General features: G+C 49.5%; 36 non-coding genes across 36 annotated transcripts; 18 read left to right on the top strand and 18 right to left on the bottom strand.

The window, feature by feature from the left end:
* Positions 1 to 127: 127 nt before the first annotated feature.
* trnas-cga (transfer RNA serine (anticodon CGA)) lies at positions 128 to 209 on the top strand. Its single transcript has one exon. It is a non-coding gene; the product is annotated as a tRNA-Ser (tRNA).
* A 1,104-nt stretch (positions 210 to 1,313) lies between these two features.
* On the bottom strand, positions 1,314 to 1,428 carry LOC141283905 (U5 spliceosomal RNA). The gene has a single exon (XR_012338271.1). It is a non-coding gene; the product is annotated as a U5 spliceosomal RNA (small nuclear RNA).
* Positions 1,429 to 2,344: 916 nt separating this feature from the next.
* Positions 2,345 to 2,460, bottom strand: LOC141283978 (U5 spliceosomal RNA). The gene has a single exon (XR_012338345.1). It is a non-coding gene; the product is annotated as a U5 spliceosomal RNA (small nuclear RNA).
* Positions 2,461 to 2,711: 251 nt separating this feature from the next.
* Positions 2,712 to 2,793, top strand: trnas-cga (transfer RNA serine (anticodon CGA)). The gene has a single exon. It is a non-coding gene; the product is annotated as a tRNA-Ser (tRNA).
* A 423-nt stretch (positions 2,794 to 3,216) lies between these two features.
* On the top strand, positions 3,217 to 3,289 carry trnak-uuu (transfer RNA lysine (anticodon UUU)). Its single transcript has one exon. It is a non-coding gene; the product is annotated as a tRNA-Lys (tRNA).
* Positions 3,290 to 3,899: 610 nt separating this feature from the next.
* LOC141283909 (U5 spliceosomal RNA) lies at positions 3,900 to 4,014 on the bottom strand. Its single transcript, XR_012338276.1, has one exon. It is a non-coding gene; the product is annotated as a U5 spliceosomal RNA (small nuclear RNA).
* A 909-nt stretch (positions 4,015 to 4,923) lies between these two features.
* On the bottom strand, positions 4,924 to 5,039 carry LOC141283969 (U5 spliceosomal RNA). The gene has a single exon (XR_012338335.1). It is a non-coding gene; the product is annotated as a U5 spliceosomal RNA (small nuclear RNA).
* A 251-nt stretch (positions 5,040 to 5,290) lies between these two features.
* On the top strand, positions 5,291 to 5,372 carry trnas-cga (transfer RNA serine (anticodon CGA)). Its single transcript has one exon. It is a non-coding gene; the product is annotated as a tRNA-Ser (tRNA).
* A 1,105-nt stretch (positions 5,373 to 6,477) lies between these two features.
* LOC141283904 (U5 spliceosomal RNA) lies at positions 6,478 to 6,592 on the bottom strand. Its single transcript, XR_012338270.1, has one exon. It is a non-coding gene; the product is annotated as a U5 spliceosomal RNA (small nuclear RNA).
* Positions 6,593 to 7,508: 916 nt separating this feature from the next.
* Positions 7,509 to 7,624, bottom strand: LOC141283977 (U5 spliceosomal RNA). Its single transcript, XR_012338344.1, has one exon. It is a non-coding gene; the product is annotated as a U5 spliceosomal RNA (small nuclear RNA).
* A 251-nt stretch (positions 7,625 to 7,875) lies between these two features.
* Positions 7,876 to 7,957, top strand: trnas-cga (transfer RNA serine (anticodon CGA)). Its single transcript has one exon. It is a non-coding gene; the product is annotated as a tRNA-Ser (tRNA).
* A 423-nt stretch (positions 7,958 to 8,380) lies between these two features.
* On the top strand, positions 8,381 to 8,453 carry trnak-uuu (transfer RNA lysine (anticodon UUU)). Its single transcript has one exon. It is a non-coding gene; the product is annotated as a tRNA-Lys (tRNA).
* A 610-nt stretch (positions 8,454 to 9,063) lies between these two features.
* LOC141283908 (U5 spliceosomal RNA) lies at positions 9,064 to 9,178 on the bottom strand. The gene has a single exon (XR_012338275.1). It is a non-coding gene; the product is annotated as a U5 spliceosomal RNA (small nuclear RNA).
* A 909-nt stretch (positions 9,179 to 10,087) lies between these two features.
* LOC141283967 (U5 spliceosomal RNA) lies at positions 10,088 to 10,203 on the bottom strand. Its single transcript, XR_012338334.1, has one exon. It is a non-coding gene; the product is annotated as a U5 spliceosomal RNA (small nuclear RNA).
* A 251-nt stretch (positions 10,204 to 10,454) lies between these two features.
* On the top strand, positions 10,455 to 10,536 carry trnas-cga (transfer RNA serine (anticodon CGA)). The gene has a single exon. It is a non-coding gene; the product is annotated as a tRNA-Ser (tRNA).
* Positions 10,537 to 10,959: 423 nt separating this feature from the next.
* trnak-uuu (transfer RNA lysine (anticodon UUU)) lies at positions 10,960 to 11,032 on the top strand. Its single transcript has one exon. It is a non-coding gene; the product is annotated as a tRNA-Lys (tRNA).
* Positions 11,033 to 11,617: 585 nt separating this feature from the next.
* On the bottom strand, positions 11,618 to 11,732 carry LOC141283903 (U5 spliceosomal RNA). Its single transcript, XR_012338269.1, has one exon. It is a non-coding gene; the product is annotated as a U5 spliceosomal RNA (small nuclear RNA).
* A 914-nt stretch (positions 11,733 to 12,646) lies between these two features.
* LOC141283973 (U5 spliceosomal RNA) lies at positions 12,647 to 12,762 on the bottom strand. The gene has a single exon (XR_012338339.1). It is a non-coding gene; the product is annotated as a U5 spliceosomal RNA (small nuclear RNA).
* Positions 12,763 to 13,014: 252 nt separating this feature from the next.
* On the top strand, positions 13,015 to 13,096 carry trnas-cga (transfer RNA serine (anticodon CGA)). The gene has a single exon. It is a non-coding gene; the product is annotated as a tRNA-Ser (tRNA).
* Positions 13,097 to 13,518: 422 nt separating this feature from the next.
* Positions 13,519 to 13,591, top strand: trnak-uuu (transfer RNA lysine (anticodon UUU)). The gene has a single exon. It is a non-coding gene; the product is annotated as a tRNA-Lys (tRNA).
* Positions 13,592 to 14,202: 611 nt separating this feature from the next.
* Positions 14,203 to 14,317, bottom strand: LOC141283901 (U5 spliceosomal RNA). The gene has a single exon (XR_012338268.1). It is a non-coding gene; the product is annotated as a U5 spliceosomal RNA (small nuclear RNA).
* Positions 14,318 to 15,231: 914 nt separating this feature from the next.
* Positions 15,232 to 15,347, bottom strand: LOC141283886 (U5 spliceosomal RNA). The gene has a single exon (XR_012338253.1). It is a non-coding gene; the product is annotated as a U5 spliceosomal RNA (small nuclear RNA).
* Positions 15,348 to 15,598: 251 nt separating this feature from the next.
* On the top strand, positions 15,599 to 15,680 carry trnas-cga (transfer RNA serine (anticodon CGA)). Its single transcript has one exon. It is a non-coding gene; the product is annotated as a tRNA-Ser (tRNA).
* A 422-nt stretch (positions 15,681 to 16,102) lies between these two features.
* Positions 16,103 to 16,175, top strand: trnak-uuu (transfer RNA lysine (anticodon UUU)). Its single transcript has one exon. It is a non-coding gene; the product is annotated as a tRNA-Lys (tRNA).
* Positions 16,176 to 16,785: 610 nt separating this feature from the next.
* LOC141283900 (U5 spliceosomal RNA) lies at positions 16,786 to 16,900 on the bottom strand. Its single transcript, XR_012338267.1, has one exon. It is a non-coding gene; the product is annotated as a U5 spliceosomal RNA (small nuclear RNA).
* A 916-nt stretch (positions 16,901 to 17,816) lies between these two features.
* Positions 17,817 to 17,932, bottom strand: LOC141283976 (U5 spliceosomal RNA). The gene has a single exon (XR_012338343.1). It is a non-coding gene; the product is annotated as a U5 spliceosomal RNA (small nuclear RNA).
* Positions 17,933 to 18,183: 251 nt separating this feature from the next.
* Positions 18,184 to 18,265, top strand: trnas-cga (transfer RNA serine (anticodon CGA)). The gene has a single exon. It is a non-coding gene; the product is annotated as a tRNA-Ser (tRNA).
* A 424-nt stretch (positions 18,266 to 18,689) lies between these two features.
* Positions 18,690 to 18,762, top strand: trnak-uuu (transfer RNA lysine (anticodon UUU)). Its single transcript has one exon. It is a non-coding gene; the product is annotated as a tRNA-Lys (tRNA).
* A 585-nt stretch (positions 18,763 to 19,347) lies between these two features.
* Positions 19,348 to 19,462, bottom strand: LOC141283899 (U5 spliceosomal RNA). The gene has a single exon (XR_012338266.1). It is a non-coding gene; the product is annotated as a U5 spliceosomal RNA (small nuclear RNA).
* A 914-nt stretch (positions 19,463 to 20,376) lies between these two features.
* LOC141283972 (U5 spliceosomal RNA) lies at positions 20,377 to 20,492 on the bottom strand. Its single transcript, XR_012338338.1, has one exon. It is a non-coding gene; the product is annotated as a U5 spliceosomal RNA (small nuclear RNA).
* A 252-nt stretch (positions 20,493 to 20,744) lies between these two features.
* Positions 20,745 to 20,826, top strand: trnas-cga (transfer RNA serine (anticodon CGA)). Its single transcript has one exon. It is a non-coding gene; the product is annotated as a tRNA-Ser (tRNA).
* A 422-nt stretch (positions 20,827 to 21,248) lies between these two features.
* trnak-uuu (transfer RNA lysine (anticodon UUU)) lies at positions 21,249 to 21,321 on the top strand. Its single transcript has one exon. It is a non-coding gene; the product is annotated as a tRNA-Lys (tRNA).
* Positions 21,322 to 21,932: 611 nt separating this feature from the next.
* LOC141283898 (U5 spliceosomal RNA) lies at positions 21,933 to 22,047 on the bottom strand. The gene has a single exon (XR_012338265.1). It is a non-coding gene; the product is annotated as a U5 spliceosomal RNA (small nuclear RNA).
* A 914-nt stretch (positions 22,048 to 22,961) lies between these two features.
* Positions 22,962 to 23,077, bottom strand: LOC141283885 (U5 spliceosomal RNA). The gene has a single exon (XR_012338251.1). It is a non-coding gene; the product is annotated as a U5 spliceosomal RNA (small nuclear RNA).
* A 251-nt stretch (positions 23,078 to 23,328) lies between these two features.
* trnas-cga (transfer RNA serine (anticodon CGA)) lies at positions 23,329 to 23,410 on the top strand. The gene has a single exon. It is a non-coding gene; the product is annotated as a tRNA-Ser (tRNA).
* Positions 23,411 to 23,832: 422 nt separating this feature from the next.
* trnak-uuu (transfer RNA lysine (anticodon UUU)) lies at positions 23,833 to 23,905 on the top strand. Its single transcript has one exon. It is a non-coding gene; the product is annotated as a tRNA-Lys (tRNA).
* The last annotated feature ends 315 nt before the right edge of the window (positions 23,906 to 24,220 follow it).

Genomic DNA, 24,220 nt, shown 5'->3' with positions numbered 1-24,220 from the left:
AAAAGTTAAAAAAGAAGAGCTCCTTTCTGCCACCTCCATTTTTCATCCGGGTGCAGTGCAGGTTGTCCGCGATGTCCTATGCTGCCCACATCTAGCCAACCAAAAAGCATGCAAAACACCCTCAGGTGTAGTCGTGGCTGAGAGGTTAAGGCGATGGACTCGAAATCCATTGGGGTCTCCCCGCGCAGGTTCGAACCCTGCCGACTACGAAGCGCTTTGCCTTCTTGGCTGTTTGCGACAGCAACTGTGCCTTCTCTACTTTTCCTGGAAGCTGATTTTTCCCCCCTCTAACTCCAGTTGCTGCACGACAACTGGTCTTCCCACATCTCTTTTCAAGCAGTGTTTCCAAAGAACCAAGTCCAATGGAAGAGCTTTTAGGTGCTCTGATATAACAGTGTAAAAGAAGCCTACTCATTATGAACTTCTAGCACCATTTACTTCTCTGTCCAGGCCAAAAAAGTGTTAGCAAACTGTTGTGAAAAGAGTCCATTCATTCAATGTCACTGTTCCAAACTTGCCAGGAGAAGCCTATCAGTCTCAGCCCTAGTAGTCTGTGGCCTTCATCCTGCAGTACCGCAAACTTTAAGCAGACAGAGAATGCACATTGTTTGCTGTCATGCATCCAACGTGGCCCGGATAGCTCAGTCGGTAGAGCATCAGACTTTTAATCTGAGGGTCCAGGATTCAAGTCCCTGTTCGGGCGACAAGCTGTCAGTTTGCTACAGGCCTCCCCTCACGACCGAGTACGAAGGCTATGTGAGATGTTGAATTGAACTGTGACCCCTACTTCTTGGAAGGCACCCTTAAATTTGAGATCCCTTGGCAAACAAGCCAGTGAACCTGTAGGTTGGGGCACTTCTGAGTTTTTTTAAGCAGACCCGGCCGGTTAGTACTCTGCGTTGTGGCCGCAGCAACTCCGGTTCGAATCCGGGTCACGGCAGGCTTTTTGTGCAGGCGAACACAACACCGAGCTCCATTCTGCCACCTCCATTTTTCATCTGGGTACAGTGCAAGTTATACTATACCAACAACGCAGGCGGTGGACGCTGGCTTTCGCCGGTCAGAAAAGAATGCTCAAAGTGCACAAGTCACTGATAGGGCCAAAGGAGCGGAAGCCATCTTTGTTTGGGCCCGTTCAGGGTTTGGATCCCGTTATGTACGAGAGAGCGCTGTCTTTTCATGCTGGCTAAAGAAATCTGAAGTTGCGACACAGGAAGCACAAAGGCTGCAAACACAGACCACGACGTGGCGCGCTTCGTTCCACTGCATGTTGGCAGTCGGCCAGATTCACTCTGCTCTTGACTCTCTAGTATAGCTCTGTTGTGAGCAGAGCCCCCAAAAATACAGGTCACTCGGAAATGTTTCTGTCCACGGAAATCTTCAGTAAAAGGCGAAAGATTTATGCGTTGATGAAGAGAAACTCGAGCTATGGCTCCAATCCCTTGGGCCTGTGCGCTCCCTTTGGTAAACCACTACGCTTACCAAGGGTAACCTAGGGTGCCGACGCCTGCCAACATGTTTTTCATCACCACCGTCACTCCAAATGGGAGGAGTACAAGTTACAAAAGTCCCTTCCATCTCCCAATATTCACAAACCCAATCAAGTCAATGTCATCCCTTTTTTCATGCCCCCCGTATGAAAAGTGAAAAAAAAAAAAAAAAATGTAAATAATAAAGTGGTCCAAATAATGACCCCCTGTAATGTGTATCATTCAAGATATTGAGAGACTTAATAAGGTCATGGCAGGTTGATCTGGTTTTTCATGGAGTAATGGCTCGTTTTGGTGATGTCGGTGAAATCACGCCGGCTGGGGGCGAAGGCCAGCAAGCGCAGCTCCTCGTTAGTATAGTGGACATTATCTCCGCCTGTCTCGCGGAAGACCGGGGTTCGATCCCCTGACGGGGAGTCCTAGCTTTTTACTGCTTCTGAACGACTCATCCAAAAGTTTTTGGGGCAGACAGAGGTCACAGAAGCAATTCTGCTTCAACGTCAGCCGGAGCCAAAAGGAATGCGTTGGCCGGGAATCGAACCCGGGTCAACTGCTTGGAAGGCAGCTATGCTCACCACTATACCACCAACGCAGGTGGTGGATTCTAGCTTTTAGCATTCTGAAAGGAATGCTTGAAGCGCACGAGTCACTGATAGGGCCAAAGGAGCTGAAGCCATCTTTGTTTGGATCCCGTCATGTACGAGAGAGTGCTGTCTTTCCACGCTGGCTAAAGAAATTTGAAGTTGCGACGCAGAAAGCGCAAAGGCCGCAAACACAGACCATGATGAGGCGCGCTTCGTTCCACTGCACGTTGGCGGGCGGCCAGTTTGATTCTGCTCTTGACACTCCAGTACAGCTCTGCTGTGAGCAGAGCCCCCAAAAATACAGGTCACTCGCAAATGTTCCTCTCCACGGAAATCTTTAGTAAAAGGCGAAAGATTTATGCATTGATGAAGAGAAACTCGAGCTATGGCTCCATTTCCTTGGGCCTGTGCGCTCCCTGTGCTAAACCACTACACTCACCAAGGGTAATCTAGGGTGCCGACACCTGCCAACATGAATTTAATGGCCCCCTCACTGTAAATGGGAGGAGTAAAAGTTAAAAAAGAAGAGCTCCTTTCTGCCACCTCCATTTTTCATCCGGGTGCAGTGCAGGTTGTCCGCGATGTCCTATGCTCCCCACATCTAGCCAACCAAAAAGCACGCAAAACACCCTCAGGTGTAGTCGTGGCTGAGAGGTTAAGGCGATGGACTCGAAATCCATTGGGGTCTCCCCGCGCAGGTTCGAACCCTGCCGACTACGAAGCGCTTTGCCTTCTTGGCTGTTTGCGACAGCAACTGTGCCTTCTCTGCTTTTCCTGGAAGCTGATTTTTTCCCCCCCTCTAACTCCAGTTGCTGCACGACAACTGGTCTTCCCACATCTCTTTTCAAGCAGTGTTTCCAAAGAACCAAGTCCAATGGAAGAGCTTTTAGGTGCTCTGATATAACAGTGTAAAAGAAGCCTACTCATTATGAACTTCTAGCACCATTTACTTCTCTGTCCAGGCCAAAAAAGTGTTAGCAAACTGTTGTGAAAAGAGTCCATTCATTCAATGTCACTGTTCCAAACTTGCCAGGAGAAGCCTATCAGTCTCAGCCCTAGTAGTCTGTGGCCTTCATCCTGCAGTACCGCAAACTTTAAGCAGACAGAGAATGCACATTGTTTGCTGTCATGCTCCCAATGTGGCCCGGATAGCTCAGTCGGTAGAGCATCAGACTTTTAATCTGAGGGTCCAGGGTTCAAGTCCCTGTTCGGGCGACAAACTGTCAGTTTGCTACAGGCCTCCCCTCACGACCGAGTACGAAGGCTATGTGAGATGTTGAATTGAACTGTGACCCCTACTTCTTGGAAGGCACCCTTAAATTTGAGATCCCTTGGCAAACAAGCCAGTGAACCTGTAGGTTGGGGCACTTCTGAGTTTTTTTAAGCAGACCCGGCCGGTTAGTACTCTGCGTTGTGGCCGCAGCAACTCCGGTTCGAATCCGGGTCACGGCAGGCTTTTTGTGCAGGCGAACACAACACCGAGCTCCATTCTGCCACCTCCATTTTTCATCTGGGTACAGTGCAAGTTATACTATACCAACAACGCAGGCGGTGGACGCTGGCTTTCGCCGGTCAGAATAGAATGCTCAAAGTGCACAAGTCACTGATAGGGCCAAAGGAGCGGAAGCCATCTTTGTCTGGGCCCGTTCAGGGTTTGGATCCCGTTATGTACGAGAGAGCGCTGTCTTTTCATGCTGGCTAAAGAAATCTGAAGTTGCGACACAGGAAGCACAAAGGCTGCAAACACAGACCACGATGCGGCGCGCTTCGTTCCACTGCATGTTGGCAGTCGGCCAGATTCACTCTGCTCTTGACTCTCTAGTATCGCTCTGTTGTGAGCAGAGCCCCCAAAAATACAGGTCACTCGGAAATGTTTCTGTCCACGGAAATCTTCAGTAAAAGGCGAAAGATTTATGCGTTGATGAAGAGAAACTCGAGCTATGGCTCCAATCCCTTGGGCCTGTGCGCTCCCTTTGGTAAACCACTACGCTTACCAAGGGTAACCTAGGGTGCCGACGCCTGCCAACATGTTTTTCATCACCACCGTCACTCCAAATGGGAGGAGTACAAGTTACAAAAGTCCCTTCCATCTCCCAATATTCACAAACCCAATCAAGTCAATGTCATCCCTTTTTTCATGCCCCCCGTATGAAAAGTGAAAAAAAAAATGTAAATAATAAAGTGGTCCAAATAATGACCCCCTGTAATGTGTATCATTCAAGATATTGAGAGACTTAATAAGGTCATGGCAGGTTGATCTGGTTTTTCATGGAGTAATGGCTCGTTTTGGTGATGTCGGTGAAATCACGCCGGCTGGGGGCGAAGGCCAGCAAACGCAGCTCCTCGTTAGTATAGTGGACAGTATCTCCGCCTGTCACGCGGAAGACTGGGGTTCGATTCCCCGACGGGGAGTCCTAGCTTTTTACTGCTTCTGAACGACTCATCCAAAAGTTTTTGGTGCAGACAGAGGTCACAGAAGCAATTCTGCTTCAACGTCAGCCGGAGCCAAAAGGAATGCGTTGGCCGGGAATCGAACCCGGGTCAACTGCTTGGAAGGCAGCTATGCTCACCACTATACCACCAACGCAGGTGGTGGATTTTAGCTTTTAGCATTCTGAAAGGAATGCTTGAAGCGCACGAGTCACTGATAGGGCCAAAGGAGCTGAAGCCATCTTTGTTTGGATCCCGTCATGTACGAGAGAGTGCTGTCTTTCCACGCTGGCTAAAGAAATTTGAAGTTGCGACGCAGAAAGCGCAAAGGCCGCAAACACAGACCATGATGAGGCGCGCTTCGTTCCACTGCACGTTGGCGGGCGGCCAGTTTGATTCTGCTCTTGACACTCCAGTACAGCTCTGCTGTGAGCAGAGCCCCCAAAAATACAGGTCACTCGCAAATGTTCCTCTCCACGGAAATCTTTAGTAAAAGGCGAAAGATTTATGCGTTGATGAAGAGAAACTCGAGCTATGGCTCCATTTCCTTGGGCCTGTGCGCTCCCTGTGCTAAACCACTACACTCACCAAGGGTAATCTAGGGTGCCGACACCTGCCAACATGAATTTAATGGCCCCCTCACTGTAAATGGGAGGAGTAAAAGTTAAAAAAGAAGAGCTCCTTTCTGCCACCTCCATTTTTCATCCAGGTGCAGTGCAGGTTGTCTGCGATGTCCTATGCTGCCCACATCTAGCCAACCAAAAAGCACGCAAAACACCCTCAGGTGTAGTCGTGGCTGAGAGGTTAAGGCGATGGTCTCGAAATCCACTGGGGTCTCCCCGCGCAGGTTCGAACCCTGCCGACTACGAAGCGCTTTGCCTTCTTGGCTGTTTGCGACAGCAACTGTGCCTTCTCTACTTTTCCTGGAAGCTGATTTTTTCCCCCCTCTAACTCCAGTTGCTGCACGACAACTGGTCTTCCCACATCTCTTTTCAAGCAGTGTTTCCAAAGAACCAAGTCCAATGGAAGAGCTTTTAGGTGCTCTGATATAACAGTGTAAAAGAAGCCTACTCATTATGAACATCTAGCACCATTTACTTCTCTGTCCAGGCCAAAAAAGTGTTAGCAAACTGTTGTGAAAAGAGTCCATTCATTCAATGTCACTGTTCCAAACTTGCCAGGAGAAGCCTATCAGTCTCAGCCCTAGTAGTCTGTGGCCTTCATCCTGCAGTACCGCAAACTTTAAGCAGACAGAGAATGCACATTGTTTGCTGTCATGCATCCAACGTGGCCCGGATAGCTCAGTCGGTAGAGCATCAGACTTTTAATCTGAGGGTCCAGGATTCAAGTCCCTGTTCGGGCGACAAGCTGTCAGTTTGCTACAGGCCTCCCCTCACGACCGAGTACGAAGGCTATGTGAGATGTTGAATTGAACTGTGACCCCTACTTCTTGGAAGGCACCCTTAAATTTGAGATCCCTTGGCAAACAAGCCAGTGAACCTGTAGGTTGGGGCACTTCTGAGTTTTTTTAAGCAGACCCGGCCGGTTAGTACTCTGCGTTGTGGCCGCAGCAACTCCGGTTCGAATCCGGGTCACGGCAGGCTTTTTGTGCAGGCGAACACAACACCGAGCTCCATTCTGCCACCTCCATTTTTCATCTGGGTACAGTGCAAGTTATACTATACCAACAACGCAGGCGGTGGACGCTGGCTTTCGCCGGTCAGAAAAGAATGCTCAAAGTGCACAAGTCACTGATAGGGCCAAAGGAGCGGAAGCCATCTTTGTTTGGGCCCGTTCAGGGTTTGGATCCCGTTATGTACGAGAGAGCGCTGTCTTTTCATGCTGGCTAAAGAAATCTGAAGTTGCGACACAGGAAGCACAAAGGCTGCAAACACAGACCACGACGTGGCGCGCTTCGTTCCACTGCATGTTGGCAGTCGGCCAGATTCACTCTGCTCTTGACTCTCTAGTATAGCTCTGTTGTGAGCAGAGCCCCCAAAAATACAGGTCACTCGGAAATGTTTCTGTCCACGGAAATCTTCAGTAAAAGGCGAAAGATTTATGCGTTGATGAAGAGAAACTCGAGCTATGGCTCCAATCCCTTGGGCCTGTGCGCTCCCTTTGGTAAACCACTACGCTTACCAAGGGTAACCTAGGGTGCCGACGCCTGCCAACATGTTTTTCATCACCACCGTCACTCCAAATGGGAGGAGTACAAGTTACAAAAGTCCCTTCCATCTCCCAATATTCACAAACCCAATCAAGTCAATGTCATCCCTTTTTTCATGCCCCCCGTATGAAAAGTGAAAAAAAAAAAAAAAAATGTAAATAATAAAGTGGTCCAAATAATGACCCCCTGTAATGTGTATCATTCAAGATATTGAGAGACTTAATAAGGTCATGGCAGGTTGATCTGGTTTTTCATGGAGTAATGGCTCGTTTTGGTGATGTCGGTGAAATCACGCCGGCTGGGGGCGAAGGCCAGCAAGCGCAGCTCCTCGTTAGTATAGTGGACATTATCTCCGCCTGTCTCGCGGAAGACCGGGGTTCGATCCCCTGACGGGGAGTCCTAGCTTTTTACTGCTTCTGAACGACTCATCCAAAAGTTTTTGGGGCAGACAGAGGTCACAGAAGCAATTCTGCTTCAACGTCAGCCGGAGCCAAAAGGAATGCGTTGGCCGGGAATCGAACCCGGGTCAACTGCTTGGAAGGCAGCTATGCTCACCACTATACCACCAACGCAGGTGGTGGATTCTAGCTTTTAGCATTCTGAAAGGAATGCTTGAAGCGCACGAGTCACTGATAGGGCCAAAGGAGCTGAAGCCATCTTTGTTTGGATCCCGTCATGTACGAGAGAGTGCTGTCTTTCCACGCTGGCTAAAGAAATTTGAAGTTGCGACGCAGAAAGCGCAAAGGCCGCAAACACAGACCATGATGAGGCGCGCTTCGTTCCACTGCACGTTGGCGGGCGGCCAGTTTGATTCTGCTCTTGACACTCCAGTACAGCTCTGCTGTGAGCAGAGCCCCCAAAAATACAGGTCACTCGCAAATGTTCCTCTCCACGGAAATCTTTAGTAAAAGGCGAAAGATTTATGCATTGATGAAGAGAAACTCGAGCTATGGCTCCATTTCCTTGGGCCTGTGCGCTCCCTGTGCTAAACCACTACACTCACCAAGGGTAATCTAGGGTGCCGACACCTGCCAACATGAATTTAATGGCCCCCTCACTGTAAATGGGAGGAGTAAAAGTTAAAAAAGAAGAGCTCCTTTCTGCCACCTCCATTTTTCATCCGGGTGCAGTGCAGGTTGTCCGCGATGTCCTATGCTCCCCACATCTAGCCAACCAAAAAGCACGCAAAACACCCTCAGGTGTAGTCGTGGCTGAGAGGTTAAGGCGATGGACTCGAAATCCATTGGGGTCTCCCCGCGCAGGTTCGAACCCTGCCGACTACGAAGCGCTTTGCCTTCTTGGCTGTTTGCGACAGCAACTGTGCCTTCTCTGCTTTTCCTGGAAGCTGATTTTTTCCCCCCCTCTAACTCCAGTTGCTGCACGACAACTGGTCTTCCCACATCTCTTTTCAAGCAGTGTTTCCAAAGAACCAAGTCCAATGGAAGAGCTTTTAGGTGCTCTGATATAACAGTGTAAAAGAAGCCTACTCATTATGAACTTCTAGCACCATTTACTTCTCTGTCCAGGCCAAAAAAGTGTTAGCAAACTGTTGTGAAAAGAGTCCATTCATTCAATGTCACTGTTCCAAACTTGCCAGGAGAAGCCTATCAGTCTCAGCCCTAGTAGTCTGTGGCCTTCATCCTGCAGTACCGCAAACTTTAAGCAGACAGAGAATGCACATTGTTTGCTGTCATGCTCCCAATGTGGCCCGGATAGCTCAGTCGGTAGAGCATCAGACTTTTAATCTGAGGGTCCAGGGTTCAAGTCCCTGTTCGGGCGACAAACTGTCAGTTTGCTACAGGCCTCCCCTCACGACCGAGTACGAAGGCTATGTGAGATGTTGAATTGAACTGTGACCCCTACTTCTTGGAAGGCACCCTTAAATTTGAGATCCCTTGGCAAACAAGCCAGTGAACCTGTAGGTTGGGGCACTTCTGAGTTTTTTTAAGCAGACCCGGCCGGTTAGTACTCTGCGTTGTGGCCGCAGCAACTCCGGTTCGAATCCGGGTCACGGCAGGCTTTTTGTGCAGGCGAACACAACACCGAGCTCCATTCTGCCACCTCCATTTTTCATCTGGGTACAGTGCAAGTTATACTATACCAACAACGCAGGCGGTGGACGCTGGCTTTCGCCGGTCAGAATAGAATGCTCAAAGTGCACAAGTCACTGATAGGGCCAAAGGAGCGGAAGCCATCTTTGTCTGGGCCCGTTCAGGGTTTGGATCCCGTTATGTACGAGAGAGCGCTGTCTTTTCATGCTGGCTAAAGAAATCTGAAGTTGCGACACAGGAAGCACAAAGGCTGCAAACACAGACCACGATGCGGCGCGCTTCGTTCCACTGCATGTTGGCAGTCGGCCAGATTCACTCTGCTCTTGACTCTCTAGTATCGCTCTGTTGTGAGCAGAGCCCCCAAAAATACAGGTCACTCGGAAATGTTTCTGTCCACGGAAATCTTCAGTAAAAGGCGAAAGATTTATGCGTTGATGAAGAGAAACTCGAGCTATGGCTCCAATCCCTTGGGCCTGTGCGCTCCCTTTGGTAAACCACTACGCTTACCAAGGGTAACCTAGGGTGCCGACGCCTGCCAACATGTTTTTCATCACCACCGTCACTCCAAATGGGAGGAGTACAAGTTACAAAAGTCCCTTCCATCTCCCAATATTCACAAACCCAATCAAGTCAATGTCATCCCTTTTTTCATGCCCCCCGTATGAAAAGTGAAAAAAAAAATGTAAATAATAAAGTGGTCCAAATAATGACCCCCTGTAATGTGTATCATTCAAGATATTGAGAGACTTAATAAGGTCATGGCAGGTTGATCTGGTTTTTCATGGAGTAATGGCTCGTTTTGGTGATGTCGGTGAAATCACGCCGGCTGGGGGCGAAGGCCAGCAAACGCAGCTCCTCGTTAGTATAGTGGACAGTATCTCCGCCTGTCACGCGGAAGACTGGGGTTCGATTCCCCGACGGGGAGTCCTAGCTTTTTACTGCTTCTGAACGACTCATCCAAAAGTTTTTGGTGCAGACAGAGGTCACAGAAGCAATTCTGCTTCAACGTCAGCCGGAGCCAAAAGGAATGCGTTGGCCGGGAATCGAACCCGGGTCAACTGCTTGGAAGGCAGCTATGCTCACCACTATACCACCAACGCAGGTGGTGGATTTTAGCTTTTAGCATTCTGAAAGGAATGCTTGAAGCGCACGAGTCACTGATAGGGCCAAAGGAGCTGAAGCCATCTTTGTTTGGATCCCGTCATGTACGAGAGAGTGCTGTCTTTCCACGCTGGCTAAAGAAATTTGAAGTTGCGACGCAGAAAGCGCAAAGGCCGCAAACACAGACCATGATGAGGCGCGCTTCGTTCCACTGCACGTTGGCGGGCGGCCAGTTTGATTCTGCTCTTGACACTCCAGTACAGCTCTGCTGTGAGCAGAGCCCCCAAAAATACAGGTCACTCGCAAATGTTCCTCTCCACGGAAATCTTTAGTAAAAGGCGAAAGATTTATGCGTTGATGAAGAGAAACTCGAGCTATGGCTCCATTTCCTTGGGCCTGTGCGCTCCCTGTGCTAAACCACTACACTCACCAAGGGTAATCTAGGGTGCCGACACCTGCCAACATGAATTTAATGGCCCCCTCACTGTAAATGGGAGGAGTAAAAGTTAAAAAAGAAGAGCTCCTTTCTGCCACCTCCATTTTTCATCCAGGTGCAGTGCAGGTTGTCTGCGATGTCCTATGCTGCCCACATCTAGCCAACCAAAAAGCACGCAAAACACCCTCAGGTGTAGTCGTGGCTGAGAGGTTAAGGCGATGGTCTCGAAATCCACTGGGGTCTCCCCGCGCAGGTTCGAACCCTGCCGACTACGAAGCGCTTTGCCTTCTTGGCTGTTTGCGACAGCAACTGTGCCTTCTCTACTTTTCCTGGAAGCTGATTTTTTCCCCCCTCTAACTCCAGTTGCTGCACGACAACTGGTCTTCCCACATCTCTTTTCAAGCAGTGTTTCCAAAGAACCAAGTCCAATGGAAGAGCTTTTAGGTGCTCTGATATAACAGTGTAAAAGAAGCCTACTCATTATGAACATCTAGCACCATTTACTTCTCTGTCCAGGCCAAAAAAGTGTTAGCAAACTGTTGTGAAAAGAGTCCATTCATTCAATGTCACTGTTCCAAACTTGCCAGGAGAAGCCTATCAGTCTCAGCCCTAGTAGTCTGTGGCCTTCATCCTGCAGTACAGGCAAACTTTAAGCAGACAGAGAATGCACATTGTTTGCTGTCATGCTCCCAATGTGGCCCGGATAGCTCAGTCGGTAGAGCATCAGACTTTTAATCTGAGGGTCCAGGGTTCAAGTCCCTGTTCGGGCGACAAGCTGTCAGTTTGCTACAGGCCTCCCCTCACGACCGAGTACGAAGGCTATGTGAGATGTTGAATTGGACTGTGACCCCTACTTCTTGGAAGGCACCCTTAAATTTGAGATCCCTTGGCAAACAAGCCAGTGAACCTGTAGGTTGGGGCACTTCTGAGTTTTTTTAAGCAGACCCGGCCGTTTAGTACTCTGCGTTGTGGCCGCAGCAACTCCGGGTCACGGCAGGCTTTTTGTGCAGGCGAACACAACACCGAGCTCCATTCTGCCACCTCCATTTTTCATCTGGGTACAGTGCAAGTTATACTATACCAACAACGCAGGCGGTGGACGCTGGCTTTCGCCGGTCAGAAAAGAATGCTCAAAGTGCACAAGTCACTGATAGGGCCAAAGGAGCGGAAGCCATCTTTGTTTGGGCCCGTTCAGGGTTTGGATCCCGTTATGTACGAGAGAGCGCTGTCTTTTCATGCTGGCTAAAGAAATCTGAAGTTGCGACACAGGAAGCACAAAGGCTGCAAACACAGACCACGACGCGGCGCGCTTCGTTCCACTGCATGTTGGCAGTCGGCCAGATTCACTCTAGTATAGCTCTGTTGTGAGCAGAGCCCCCAAAAATACAGGTCACTCGGAAATGTTTCTGTCCACGGAAATCTTCAGTAAAAGGCGAAAGATTTATGCGTTGATGAAGAGAAACTCGAGCTATGGCTCCAATCCCTTGGGCCTGTGCGCTCCCTTTGGTAAACCACTACGCTTACCAAGGGTAACCTAGGGTGCCGACGCCTGCCAACATGTTTTTCATCACCACCGTCACTCCAAATGGGAGGAGTACAAGTTACAAAAGTCCCTTCCATCTCCCAATATTCACAAACCCAATCAAGTCAATGTCATCCCTTTTTTCATGCCCCCCGTATGAAAAGTGAAAAGAAAAAAAAAATGTAAATAATAAAGTGGTCCAAATAATGACCCCCTGTAATGTGTATCATTCAAGATATTGAGAGACTTAATAAGGTCATGGCAGGTTGATCTGGTTTTTCATGGAGTAATGGCTCGTTTTGGTGATGTCGGTGAAATCACGCCGGCTGGGGGCGAAGGCCAGCAAGCGCAGCTCCTCGTTAGTATAGTGGACAGTATCTCCGCCTGTCACGCGGAAGACCGGGGTTCGATTCCCCGACGGGGAGTCCTAGCTTTTTACTGCTTCTGAACGACTCATCCAAAAGTTTTTGGTGCAGACAGAGGTCACAGAAGCAATTCTGCTTCAACGTCAGCCGGAGCCAAAAGGAATGCGTTGGCCGGGAATCGAACCCGGGTCAACTGCTTGGAAGGCAGCTATGCTCACCACTATACCACCAACGCAGGTGGTTTATTCTAGCTTTTAGCATTCTGAAAGGAATGCTTGAAGCGCACGAGTCACTGATAGGGCCAAAGGAGCTGAAGCCATCTTTGTTTGGATCCCGTCATGTACGAGAGAGTGCTGTCTTTCCACGCTGGCTAAAGAAATTTGAAGTTGCGACGCAGAAAGCGCAAAGGCCGCAAACACAGACCATGATGAGGCGCGCTTCGTTCCACTGCACGTTGGCGGGCGGCCAGTTTGATTCTGCTCTTGACACTCCAGTACAGCTCTGCTGTGAGCAGAGCCCCCCAAAAATACAGGTCACTCGCAAATGTTCCTCTCCACGGAAATCTTTAGTAAAAGGCGAAAGATTTATGCGTTGATGAAGAGAAACTCGAGCTATGGCTCCATTTCCTTGGGCCTGTGCGCTCCCTGTGCTAAACCACTACACTCACCAAGGGTAATCTAGGGTGCCGACACCTGCCAACATGAATTTAATGGCCCCCTCACTGTAAATGGGAGGAGTAAAAGTTAAAAAAGAAGAGCTCCTTTCTGCCACCTCCATTTTTCATCCGGGTGCAGTGCAGGTTGTCCGCGATGTCCTATGCTGCCCACATCTAGCCAACCAAAAAGCACGCAAAACACCCTCAGGTGTAGTCGTGGCTGAGAGGTTAAGGCGATGGACTCGAAATCCATTGGGGTCTCCCCGCGCAGGTTCGAACCCTGCCGACTACGAAGCGCTTTGCCTTCTTGGCTGTTTGCGACAGCAACTGTGCCTTCTCTACTTTTCCTGGAAGCTGATTTTTTCCCCCCTCTAACTCCAGTTGCTGCACGACAACTGGTCTTCCCACATCTCTTTTCAAGCAGTGTTTCCAAAGAACCAAGTCCAATGGAAGAGCTTTTAGGTGCTCTGATATAACAGTGTAAAAGAAGCCTACTCATTATGAACTTCTAGCACCATTTACTTCTCTGTCCAGGCCAAAAAAGTGTTAGCAAACTGTTGTGAAAAGAGTCCATTCATTCAATGTCACTGTTCCAAACTTGCCAGGAGAAGCCTATCAGTCTCAGCCCTAGTAGTCTGTGGCCTCCATCCTGCAGTACCGCAAACTTTAAGCAGACAGAGAATGCACATTGTTTGCTGTCATGCTCCCAATGTGGCCCGGATAGCTCAGTCGGTAGAGCATCAGACTTTTAATCTGAGGGTCCAGGGTTCAAGTCCCTGTTCGGGCGACAAGCTGTCAGTTTGCTACAGGCCTCCCCTCACGACCGAGTACGAAGGCTATGTGAGATGTTGAATTGAACTGTGACCCCTACTTCTTGGAAGGCACCCTTAAATTTGAGATCCCTTGGCAAACAAGCCAGTGAACCTGTAGGTTGGGGCACTTCTGAGTTTTTTTAAGCAGACCCGGCCGGTTAGTACTCTGCGTTGTGGCCGCAGCAACTCCGGTTCGAATCCGGGTCACGGCAGGCTTTTTGTGCAGGCGAACACAACACCGAGCTCCATTCTGCCACCTCCATTTTTCATCTGGGTACAGTGCAAGTTATACTATACCAACAACGCAGGCGGTGGACGCTGGCTTTCGCCGGTCAGAAAAGAATGCTCAAAGTGCACAAGTCACTGATAGGGCCAAAGGAGCCGGAAGCCATCTTTCTCTGGGCCCGTTCAGGGTTTGGATCCCGTTATGTACGAGAGAGCGCTGTCTTTTCATGCTGGCTAAAGAAATCTGAAGTTGCGACACAGGAAGCACAAAGGCTGCAAACACAGACCACGACGTGGCGCGCTTCGTTCCACTGCATGTTGGCAGTCGGCCAGATTCACTCTGCTCTTGACTCTCTAGTATAGCTCTGTTGTGAGCAGAGCCCCCAAAAATACAGGTCACTCGGAAATGTTTCTGTCCACGGAAATCTTCAGTAAAAGGCGAAAGATTTATGCGTTGATGAAGAGAAACTCGAGCTATGGCTCCAATCCCTTGGGCCTGTGCGCTCCCTTTGGTAAACCACTACGCTTACCAAGGGTAACCTAGGGTGCCGACGCCTGCCAACATGTTTTTCATCACCACCGTCACTCCAAATGGGAGGAGTACAAGTTACAAAAGTCCCTTCCATCTCCCAATATTCACAAACCCAATCAAGTCAATGTCATCCCTTTTTTCATGCCCCCCGTATGAAAAGTGAAAAGAAAAAAAAAATGTAAATAATAAAGTGGTCCAAATAATGACCCCCTGTAATGTGTATCATTCAAGATATTGAGAGACTTAATAAGGTCATGGCAGGTTGATCTGGTTTTTCATGGAGTAATGGCTCGTTTTGGTGATGTCGGTGAAATCACGCCGGCTGGGGGCGAAGGCCAGCAAGCGCAGCTCCTCGTTAGTATAGTGGACAGTATCTCCGCCTGTCACGCGGAAGACCGGGGTTCGATTCACCGACGGGGAGTCCTAGCTTTTTACTGCTTCTGAACGACTCATCCAAAAGTTTTTGGTGCAGACAGAGGTCACAGAAGCAATTCTGCTTCAACGTCAGCCGGAGCCAAAAGGAATGCGTTGGCCGGGAATCGAACCCGGGTCAACTGCTTGGAAGGCAGCTATGCTCACCACTATACCACCAACGCAGGTGGTGGATTTTAGCTTTTAGCATTCTGAAAGGAATGCTTGAAGCGCACGAGTCACTGATAGGGCCAAAGGAGCTGAAGCCATCTTTGTTTGGATCCCGTCATGTACGAGAGAGTGCTGTCTTTCCACGCTGGCTAAAGAAATTTGAAGTTGCGACGCAGAAAGCGCAAAGGCCGCAAACACAGACCATGATGAGGCGCGCTTCGTTCCACTGCACGTTGGCGGGCGGCCAGTTTGATTCTGCTCTTGACACTCCAGTACAGCTCTGCTGTGAGCAGAGCCCCCAAAAATACAGGTCACTCGCAAATGTTCCTCTCCACGGAAAACTTTAGTAAAAGGCGAAAGATTTATGCGTTGATGAAGAGAAACTCGAGCTATGGCTCCATTTCCTTGGGCCTGTGCGCTCCCTGTGCTAAACCACTACACTCACCAAGGGTAATCTAGGGTGCCGACACCTGCCAACATGAATTTAATGGCCCCCTCACTGTAAATGGGAGGAGTAAAAGTTAAAAAAGAAGAGCTCCTTTCTGCCACCTCCATTTTTCATCCGGGTGCAGTGCAGGTTGTCCGCGATGTCCTATGCTGCCCACATCTAGCCAACCAAAAAGCACGCAAAACACCCTCAGGTGTAGTCGTGGCTGAGAGGTTAAGGCGATGGTCTCGAAATCCACTGGGGTCTCCCCGCGCAGGTTCGAACCCTGCCGACTACGAAGCGCTTTGCCTTCTTGGCTGTTTGCGACAGCAACTGTGCCTTCTCTACTTTTCCTGGAAGCTGATTTTTTTCCCCCTCTAACTCCAGTTGCTGCAGGACAACTGGTCTTCCCACATCTCTTTTCAAGCAGTGTTTCCAAAGAACCAAGTCCAATGGAAGAGCTTTTAGGTGCTCTGATATAACAGTGTAAAAGAAGCCTACTCATTATGAACATCTAGCACCATTTACTTCTCTGTCCAGGCCAAAAAAGTGTTAGCAAACTGTTGTGAAAAGAGTCCATTCATTCAATGTCACTGTTCCAAACTTGCCAGGAGAAGCCTATCAGTCTCAGCCCTAGTAGTCTGTGGCCTTCATCCTGCAGTACCGCAAACTTTAAGCAGACAGAGAATGCACATTGTTTGCTGTCATGCACCCAATGCGGCCCGGATAGCTCAGTCGGTAGAGCATCAGACTTTTAATCTGAGGGTCCAGGGTTCAAGTCCCTGTTCGGGCGACAAGCTGTCAGTTTGCTACAGGCCTCCCCTCACGACCGAGTACGAAGGCTATGTGAGATGTTGAATTGAACTGTGACCCCTACTTCTTGGAAGGCACCCTTAAATTTGAGATCCCTTGGCAAACAAGCCAGTGAACCTGTAGGTTGGGGCACTTCTGAGTTTTTTTAAGCAGACCCGGCCGGTTAGTACTCTGCGTTGTGGCCACAGCAACTCCCGTTCGAATCCGGGTCACGGCAGGCTTTTTGTGCAGGCGAACACAACACCGAGCTCCATTCTGCCACCTCCATTTTTCATCTGGGTACAGTGCAAGTTATACTATACCAACAACGCAGGCGGTGGACGCTGGCTTTCGCCGGTCAGAAAAGAATGCTCAAAGTGCACAAGTCACTGATAGGGCCAAAGGAGCGGAAGCCATCTTTGTTTGGGCCCGTTCAGGGTTTGGATCCCGTTATGTACGAGAGAGCGCTGTCTTTTCATGCTGGCTAAAGAAATCTGAAGTTGCGACACAGGAAGCACAAAGGCTGCAAACACAGACCACGACGTGGCGCGCTTCGTTCCACTGCATGTTGGCAGTCGGCCAGATTCACTCTGCTCTTGACTCTCTAGTATAGCTCTGTTGTGAGCAGAGCCCCCAAAAATACAGGTCACTCGGAAATGTTTCTGTCCACGGAAATCTTCAGTAAAAGGCGAAAGATTTATGCGTTGATGAAGAGAAACTCGAGCTATGGCTCCAATCCCTTGGGCCTGTGCGCTCCCTTTGGTAAACCACTACGCTTACCAAGGGTAACCTAGGGTGCCGACGCCTGCCAACATGTTTTTCATCACCACCGTCACTCCAAATGGGAGGAGTACAAGTTACAAAAGTCCCTTCCATCTCCCAATATTCACAAACCCAATCAAGTCAATGTCATCCCTTTTTTCATGCCCCCCGTATGAAAAGTGAAAAGAAAAAAAAAAAATGTAAATAATAAAGTGGTCCAAATAATGACCCCCTGTAATGTGTATCATTCAAGATATTGAGAGACTTAATAAGGTCATGGCAGGTTGATCTGGTTTTTCATGGAGTAATGGCTCGTTTTGGTGATGTCGGTGAAATCACGCCGGCTGGGGGCGAAGGCCAGCAAGCGCAGCTCCTCGTTAGTATAGTGGACATTATCTCCGCCTGTCTCGCGGAAGACCGGGGTTCGATCCCCTGACGGGGAGTCCTAGCTTTTTACTGCTTCTGAACGACTCATCCAAAAGTTTTTGGGGCAGACAGAGGTCACAGAAGCAATTCTGCTTCAACGTCAGCCGGAGCCAAAAGGAATGCGTTGGCCGGGAATCGAACCCGGGTCAACTGCTTGGAAGGCAGCTATGCTCACCACTATACCACCAACGCAGGTGGTGGATTCTAGCTTTTAGCATTCTGAAAGGAATGCTTGAAGCGCACGAGTCACTGATAGGGCCAAAGGAGCTGAAGCCATCTTTGTTTGGATCCCGTCATGTACGAGAGAGTGCTGTCTTTCCACGCTGGCTAAAGAAATTTGAAGTTGCGACGCAGAAAGCGCAAAGGCCGCAAACACAGACCATGATGAGGCGCGCTTCGTTCCACTGCACGTTGGCGGGCGGCCAGTTTGATTCTGCTCTTGACACTCCAGTACAGCTCTGCTGTGAGCAGAGCCCCCAAAAATACAGGTCACTCGCAAATGTTCCTCTCCACGGAAATCTTTAGTAAAAGGCGAAAGATTTATGCATTGATGAAGAGAAACTCGAGCTATGGCTCCATTTCCTTGGGCCTGTGCGCTCCCTGTGCTAAACCACTACACTCACCAAGGGTAATCTAGGGTGCCGACACCTGCCAACATGAATTTAATGGCCCCCTCACTGTAAATGGGAGGAGTAAAAGTTAAAAAAGAAGAGCTCCTTTCTGCCACCTCCATTTTTCATCCGGGTGCAGTGCAGGTTGTCCGCGATGTCCTATGCTCCCCACATCTAGCCAACCAAAAAGCACGCAAAACACCCTCAGGTGTAGTCGTGGCTGAGAGGTTAAGGCGATGGACTCGAAATCCATTGGGATCTCCCCGCGCAGGTTCGAACCGTGCCGACTACGAAGCGCTTTGCCTTCTTGGCTGTTTGCGACAGCAACTGTGCCTTCTCTGCTTTTCCTGGAAGCTGATTTTTTCCCCCCCTCTAACTCCAGTTGCTGCACGACAACTGGTCTTCCCACATCTCTTTTCAAGCAGTGTTTCCAAAGAACCAAGTCCAATGGAAGAGCTTTTAGGTGCTCTGATATAACAGTGTAAAAGAAGCCTACTCATTATGAACTTCTAGCACCATTTACTTCTCTGTCCAGGCCAAAAAAGTGTTAGCAAACTGTTGTGAAAAGAGTCCATTCATTCAATGTCACTGTTCCAAACTTGCCAGGAGAAGCCTATCAGTCTCAGCCCTAGTAGTCTGTGGCCTTCATCCTGCAGTACAGGCAAACTTTAAGCAGACAGAGAATGCACATTGTTTGCTGTCATGCTCCCAATGTGGCCCGGATAGCTCAGTCGGTAGAGCATCAGACTTTTAATCTGAGGGTCCAGGGTTCAAGTCCCTGTTCGGGCGACAAGCTGTCAGTTTGCTACAGGCCTCCCCTCACGACCGAGTACGAAGGCTATGTGAGATGTTGAATTGGACTGTGACCCCTACTTCTTGGAAGGCACCCTTAAATTTGAGATCCCTTGGCAAACAAGCCAGTGAACCTGTAGGTTGGGGCACTTCTGAGTTTTTTTAAGCAGACCCGGCCGTTTAGTACTCTGCGTTGTGGCCGCAGCAACTCCGGGTCACGGCAGGCTTTTTGTGCAGGCGAACACAACACCGAGCTCCATTCTGCCACCTCCATTTTTCATCTGGGTACAGTGCAAGTTATACTATACCAACAACGCAGGCGGTGGACGCTGGCTTTCGCCGGTCAGAAAAGAATGCTCAAAGTGCACAAGTCACTGATAGGGCCAAAGGAGCGGAAGCCATCTTTGTTTGGGCCCGTTCAGGGTTTGGATCCCGTTATGTACGAGAGAGCGCTGTCTTTTCATGCTGGCTAAAGAAATCTGAAGTTGCGACACAGGAAGCACAAAGGCTGCAAACACAGACCACGACGCGGCGCGCTTCGTTCCACTGCATGTTGGCAGTCGGCCAGATTCACTCTAGTATAGCTCTGTTGTGAGCAGAGCCCCCAAAAATACAGGTCACTCGGAAATGTTTCTGTCCACGGAAATCTTCAGTAAAAGGCGAAAGATTTATGCGTTGATGAAGAGAAACTCGAGCTATGGCTCCAATCCCTTGGGCCTGTGCGCTCCCTTTGGTAAACCACTACGCTTACCAAGGGTAACCTAGGGTGCCGACGCCTGCCAACATGTTTTTCATCACCACCGTCACTCCAAATGGGAGGAGTACAAGTTACAAAAGTCCCTTCCATCTCCCAATATTCACAAACCCAATCAAGTCAATGTCATCCCTTTTTTCATGCCCCCCGTATGAAAAGTGAAAAGAAAAAAAAAATGTAAATAATAAAGTGGTCCAAATAATGACCCCCTGTAATGTGTATCATTCAAGATATTGAGAGACTTAATAAGGTCATGGCAGGTTGATCTGGTTTTTCATGGAGTAATGGCTCGTTTTGGTGATGTCGGTGAAATCACGCCGGCTGGGGGCGAAGGCCAGCAAGCGCAGCTCCTCGTTAGTATAGTGGACAGTATCTCCGCCTGTCACGCGGAAGACCGGGGTTCGATTCCCCGACGGGGAGTCCTAGCTTTTTACTGCTTCTGAACGACTCATCCAAAAGTTTTTGGTGCAGACAGAGGTCACAGAAGCAATTCTGCTTCAACGTCAGCCGGAGCCAAAAGGAATGCGTTGGCCGGGAATCGAACCCGGGTCAACTGCTTGGAAGGCAGCTATGCTCACCACTATACCACCAACGCAGGTGGTTTATTCTAGCTTTTAGCATTCTGAAAGGAATGCTTGAAGCGCACGAGTCACTGATAGGGCCAAAGGAGCTGAAGCCATCTTTGTTTGGATCCCGTCATGTACGAGAGAGTGCTGTCTTTCCACGCTGGCTAAAGAAATTTGAAGTTGCGACGCAGAAAGCGCAAAGGCCGCAAACACAGACCATGATGAGGCGCGCTTCGTTCCACTGCACGTTGGCGGGCGGCCAGTTTGATTCTGCTCTTGACACTCCAGTACAGCTCTGCTGTGAGCAGAGCCCCCCAAAAATACAGGTCACTCGCAAATGTTCCTCTCCACGGAAATCTTTAGTAAAAGGCGAAAGATTTATGCGTTGATGAAGAGAAACTCGAGCTATGGCTCCATTTCCTTGGGCCTGTGCGCTCCCTGTGCTAAACCACTACACTCACCAAGGGTAATCTAGGGTGCCGACACCTGCCAACATGAATTTAATGGCCCCCTCACTGTAAATGGGAGGAGTAAAAGTTAAAAAAGAAGAGCTCCTTTCTGCCACCTCCATTTTTCATCCGGGTGCAGTGCAGGTTGTCCGCGATGTCCTATGCTGCCCACATCTAGCCAACCAAAAAGCACGCAAAACACCCTCAGGTGTAGTCGTGGCTGAGAGGTTAAGGCGATGGACTCGAAATCCATTGGGGTCTCCCCGCGCAGGTTCGAACCCTGCCGACTACGAAGCGCTTTGCCTTCTTGGCTGTTTGCGACAGCAACTGTGCCTTCTCTACTTTTCCTGGAAGCTGATTTTTTCCCCCCTCTAACTCCAGTTGCTGCACGACAACTGGTCTTCCCACATCTCTTTTCAAGCAGTGTTTCCAAAGAACCAAGTCCAATGGAAGAGCTTTTAGGTGCTCTGATATAACAGTGTAAAAGAAGCCTACTCATTATGAACTTCTAGCACCATTTACTTCTCTGTCCAGGCCAAAAAAGTGTTAGCAAACTGTTGTGAAAAGAGTCCATTCATTCAATGTCACTGTTCCAAACTTGCCAGGAGAAGCCTATCAGTCTCAGCCCTAGTAGTCTGTGGCCTCCATCCTGCAGTACCGCAAACTTTAAGCAGACAGAGAATGCACATTGTTTGCTGTCATGCTCCCAATGTGGCCCGGATAGCTCAGTCGGTAGAGCATCAGACTTTTAATCTGAGGGTCCAGGGTTCAAGTCCCTGTTCGGGCGACAAGCTGTCAGTTTGCTACAGGCCTCCCCTCACGACCGAGTACGAAGGCTATGTGAGATGTTGAATTGAACTGTGACCCCTACTTCTTGGAAGGCACCCTTAAATTTGAGATCCCTTGGCAAACAAGCCAGTGAACCTGTAGGTTGGGGCACTTCTGAGTTTTTTTAAGCAGACCCGGCCGGTTAGTACTCTGCGTTGTGGCCGCAGCAACTCCGGTTCGAATCCGGGTCACGGCAGGCTTTTTGTGCAGGCGAACACAACACCGAGCTCCATTCTGCCACCTCCATTTTTCATCTGGGTACAGTGCAAGTTATACTATACCAACAACGCAGGCGGTGGACGCTGGCTTTCGCCGGTCAGAAAAGAATGCTCAAAGTGCACAAGTCACTGATAGGGCCAAAGGAGCCGGAAGCCATCTTTCTCTGGGCCCGTTCAGGGTTTGGATCCCGTTATGTACGAGAGAGCGCTGTCTTTTCATGCTGGCTAAAGAAATCTGAAGTTGCGACACAGGAAGCACAAAGGCTGCAAACACAGACCACGACGTGGCGCGCTTCGTTCCACTGCATGTTGGCAGTCGGCCAGATTCACTCTGCTCTTGACTCTCTAGTATAGCTCTGTTGTGAGCAGAGCCCCCAAAAATACAGGTCACTCGGAAATGTTTCTGTCCACGGAAATCTTCAGTAAAAGGCGAAAGATTTATGCGTTGATGAAGAGAAACTCGAGCTATGGCTCCAATCCCTTGGGCCTGTGCGCTCCCTTTGGTAAACCACTACGCTTACCAAGGGTAACCTAGGGTGCCGACGCCTGCCAACATGTTTTTCATCACCACCGTCACTCCAAATGGGAGGAGTACAAGTTACAAAAGTCCCTTCCATCTCCCAATATTCACAAACCCAATCAAGTCAATGTCATCCCTTTTTTCATGCCCCCCGTATGAAAAGTGAAAAGAAAAAAAAAATGTAAATAATAAAGTGGTCCAAATAATGACCCCCTGTAATGTGTATCATTCAAGATATTGAGAGACTTAATAAGGTCATGGCAGGTTGATCTGGTTTTTCATGGAGTAATGGCTCGTTTTGGTGATGTCGGTGAAATCACGCCGGCTGGGGGCGAAGGCCAGCAAGCGCAGCTCCTCGTTAGTATAGTGGACAGTATCTCCGCCTGTCACGCGGAAGACCGGGGTTCGATTCACCGACGGGGAGTCCTAGCTTTTTACTGCTTCTGAACGACTCATCCAAAAGTTTTTGGTGCAGACAGAGGTCACAGAAGCAATTCTGCTTCAACGTCAGCCGGAGCCAAAAGGAATGCGTTGGCCGGGAATCGAACCCGGGTCAACTGCTTGGAAGGCAGCTATGCTCACCACTATACCACCAACGCAGGTGGTGGATTTTAGCTTTTAGCATTCTGAAAGGAATGCTTGAAGCGCACGAGTCACTGATAGGGCCAAAGGAGCTGAAGCCATCTTTGTTTGGATCCCGTCATGTACGAGAGAGTGCTGTCTTTCCACGCTGGCTAAAGAAATTTGAAGTTGCGACGCAGAAAGCGCAAAGGCCGCAAACACAGACCATGATGAGGCGCGCTTCGTTCCACTGCACGTTGGCGGGCGGCCAGTTTGATTCTGCTCTTGACACTCCAGTACAGCTCTGCTGTGAGCAGAGCCCCCAAAAATACAGGTCACTCGCAAATGTTCCTCTCCACGGAAAACTTTAGTAAAAGGCGAAAGATTTATGCGTTGATGAAGAGAAACTCGAGCTATGGCTCCATTTCCTTGGGCCTGTGCGCTCCCTGTGCTAAACCACTACACTCACCAAGGGTAATCTAGGGTGCCGACACCTGCCAACATGAATTTAATGGCCCCCTCACTGTAAATGGGAGGAGTAAAAGTTAAAAAAGAAGAGCTCCTTTCTGCCACCTCCATTTTTCATCCGGGTGCAGTGCAGGTTGTCCGCGATGTCCTATGCTGCCCACATCTAGCCAACCAAAAAGCACGCAAAACACCCTCAGGTGTAGTCGTGGCTGAGAGGTTAAGGCGATGGTCTCGAAATCCACTGGGGTCTCCCCGCGCAGGTTCGAACCCTGCCGACTACGAAGCGCTTTGCCTTCTTGGCTGTTTGCGACAGCAACTGTGCCTTCTCTACTTTTCCTGGAAGCTGATTTTTTTCCCCCTCTAACTCCAGTTGCTGCAGGACAACTGGTCTTCCCACATCTCTTTTCAAGCAGTGTTTCCAAAGAACCAAGTCCAATGGAAGAGCTTTTAGGTGCTCTGATATAACAGTGTAAAAGAAGCCTACTCATTATGAACATCTAGCACCATTTACTTCTCTGTCCAGGCCAAAAAAGTGTTAGCAAACTGTTGTGAAAAGAGTCCATTCATTCAATGTCACTGTTCCAAACTTGCCAGGAGAAGCCTATCAGTCTCAGCCCTAGTAGTCTGTGGCCTTCATCCTGCAGTACCGCAAACTTTAAGCAGACAGAGAATGCACATTGTTTGCTGTCATGCACCCAATGCGGCCCGGATAGCTCAGTCGGTAGAGCATCAGACTTTTAATCTGAGGGTCCAGGGTTCAAGTCCCTGTTCGGGCGACAAGCTGTCAGTTTGCTACAGGCCTCCCCTCACGACCGAGTACGAAGGCTATGTGAGATGTTGAATTGAACTGTGACCCCTACTTCTTGGAAGGCACCCTTAAATTTGAGATCCCTTGGCAAACAAGCCAGTGAACCTGTAGGTTGGGGCACTTCTGAGTTTTTTTAAGCAGACCCGGCCGGTTAGTACTCTGCGTTGTGGCCACAGCAACTCCCGTTCGAATCCGGGTCACGGCAGGCTTTTTGTGCAGGCGAACACAACACCGAGCTCCATTCTGCCACCTCCATTTTTCATCTGGGTACAGTGCAAGTTAT

This window comes from Garra rufa, chromosome 13 (assembly GCF_049309525.1).
Source record: "Garra rufa chromosome 13, GarRuf1.0, whole genome shotgun sequence".
Taxonomy (NCBI): domain Eukaryota; kingdom Metazoa; phylum Chordata; class Actinopteri; order Cypriniformes; family Cyprinidae; genus Garra; species Garra rufa.
Note: the sequence above shows the minus strand (reverse complement) of the source record. Positions and strands in the feature narration are given on the sequence as shown.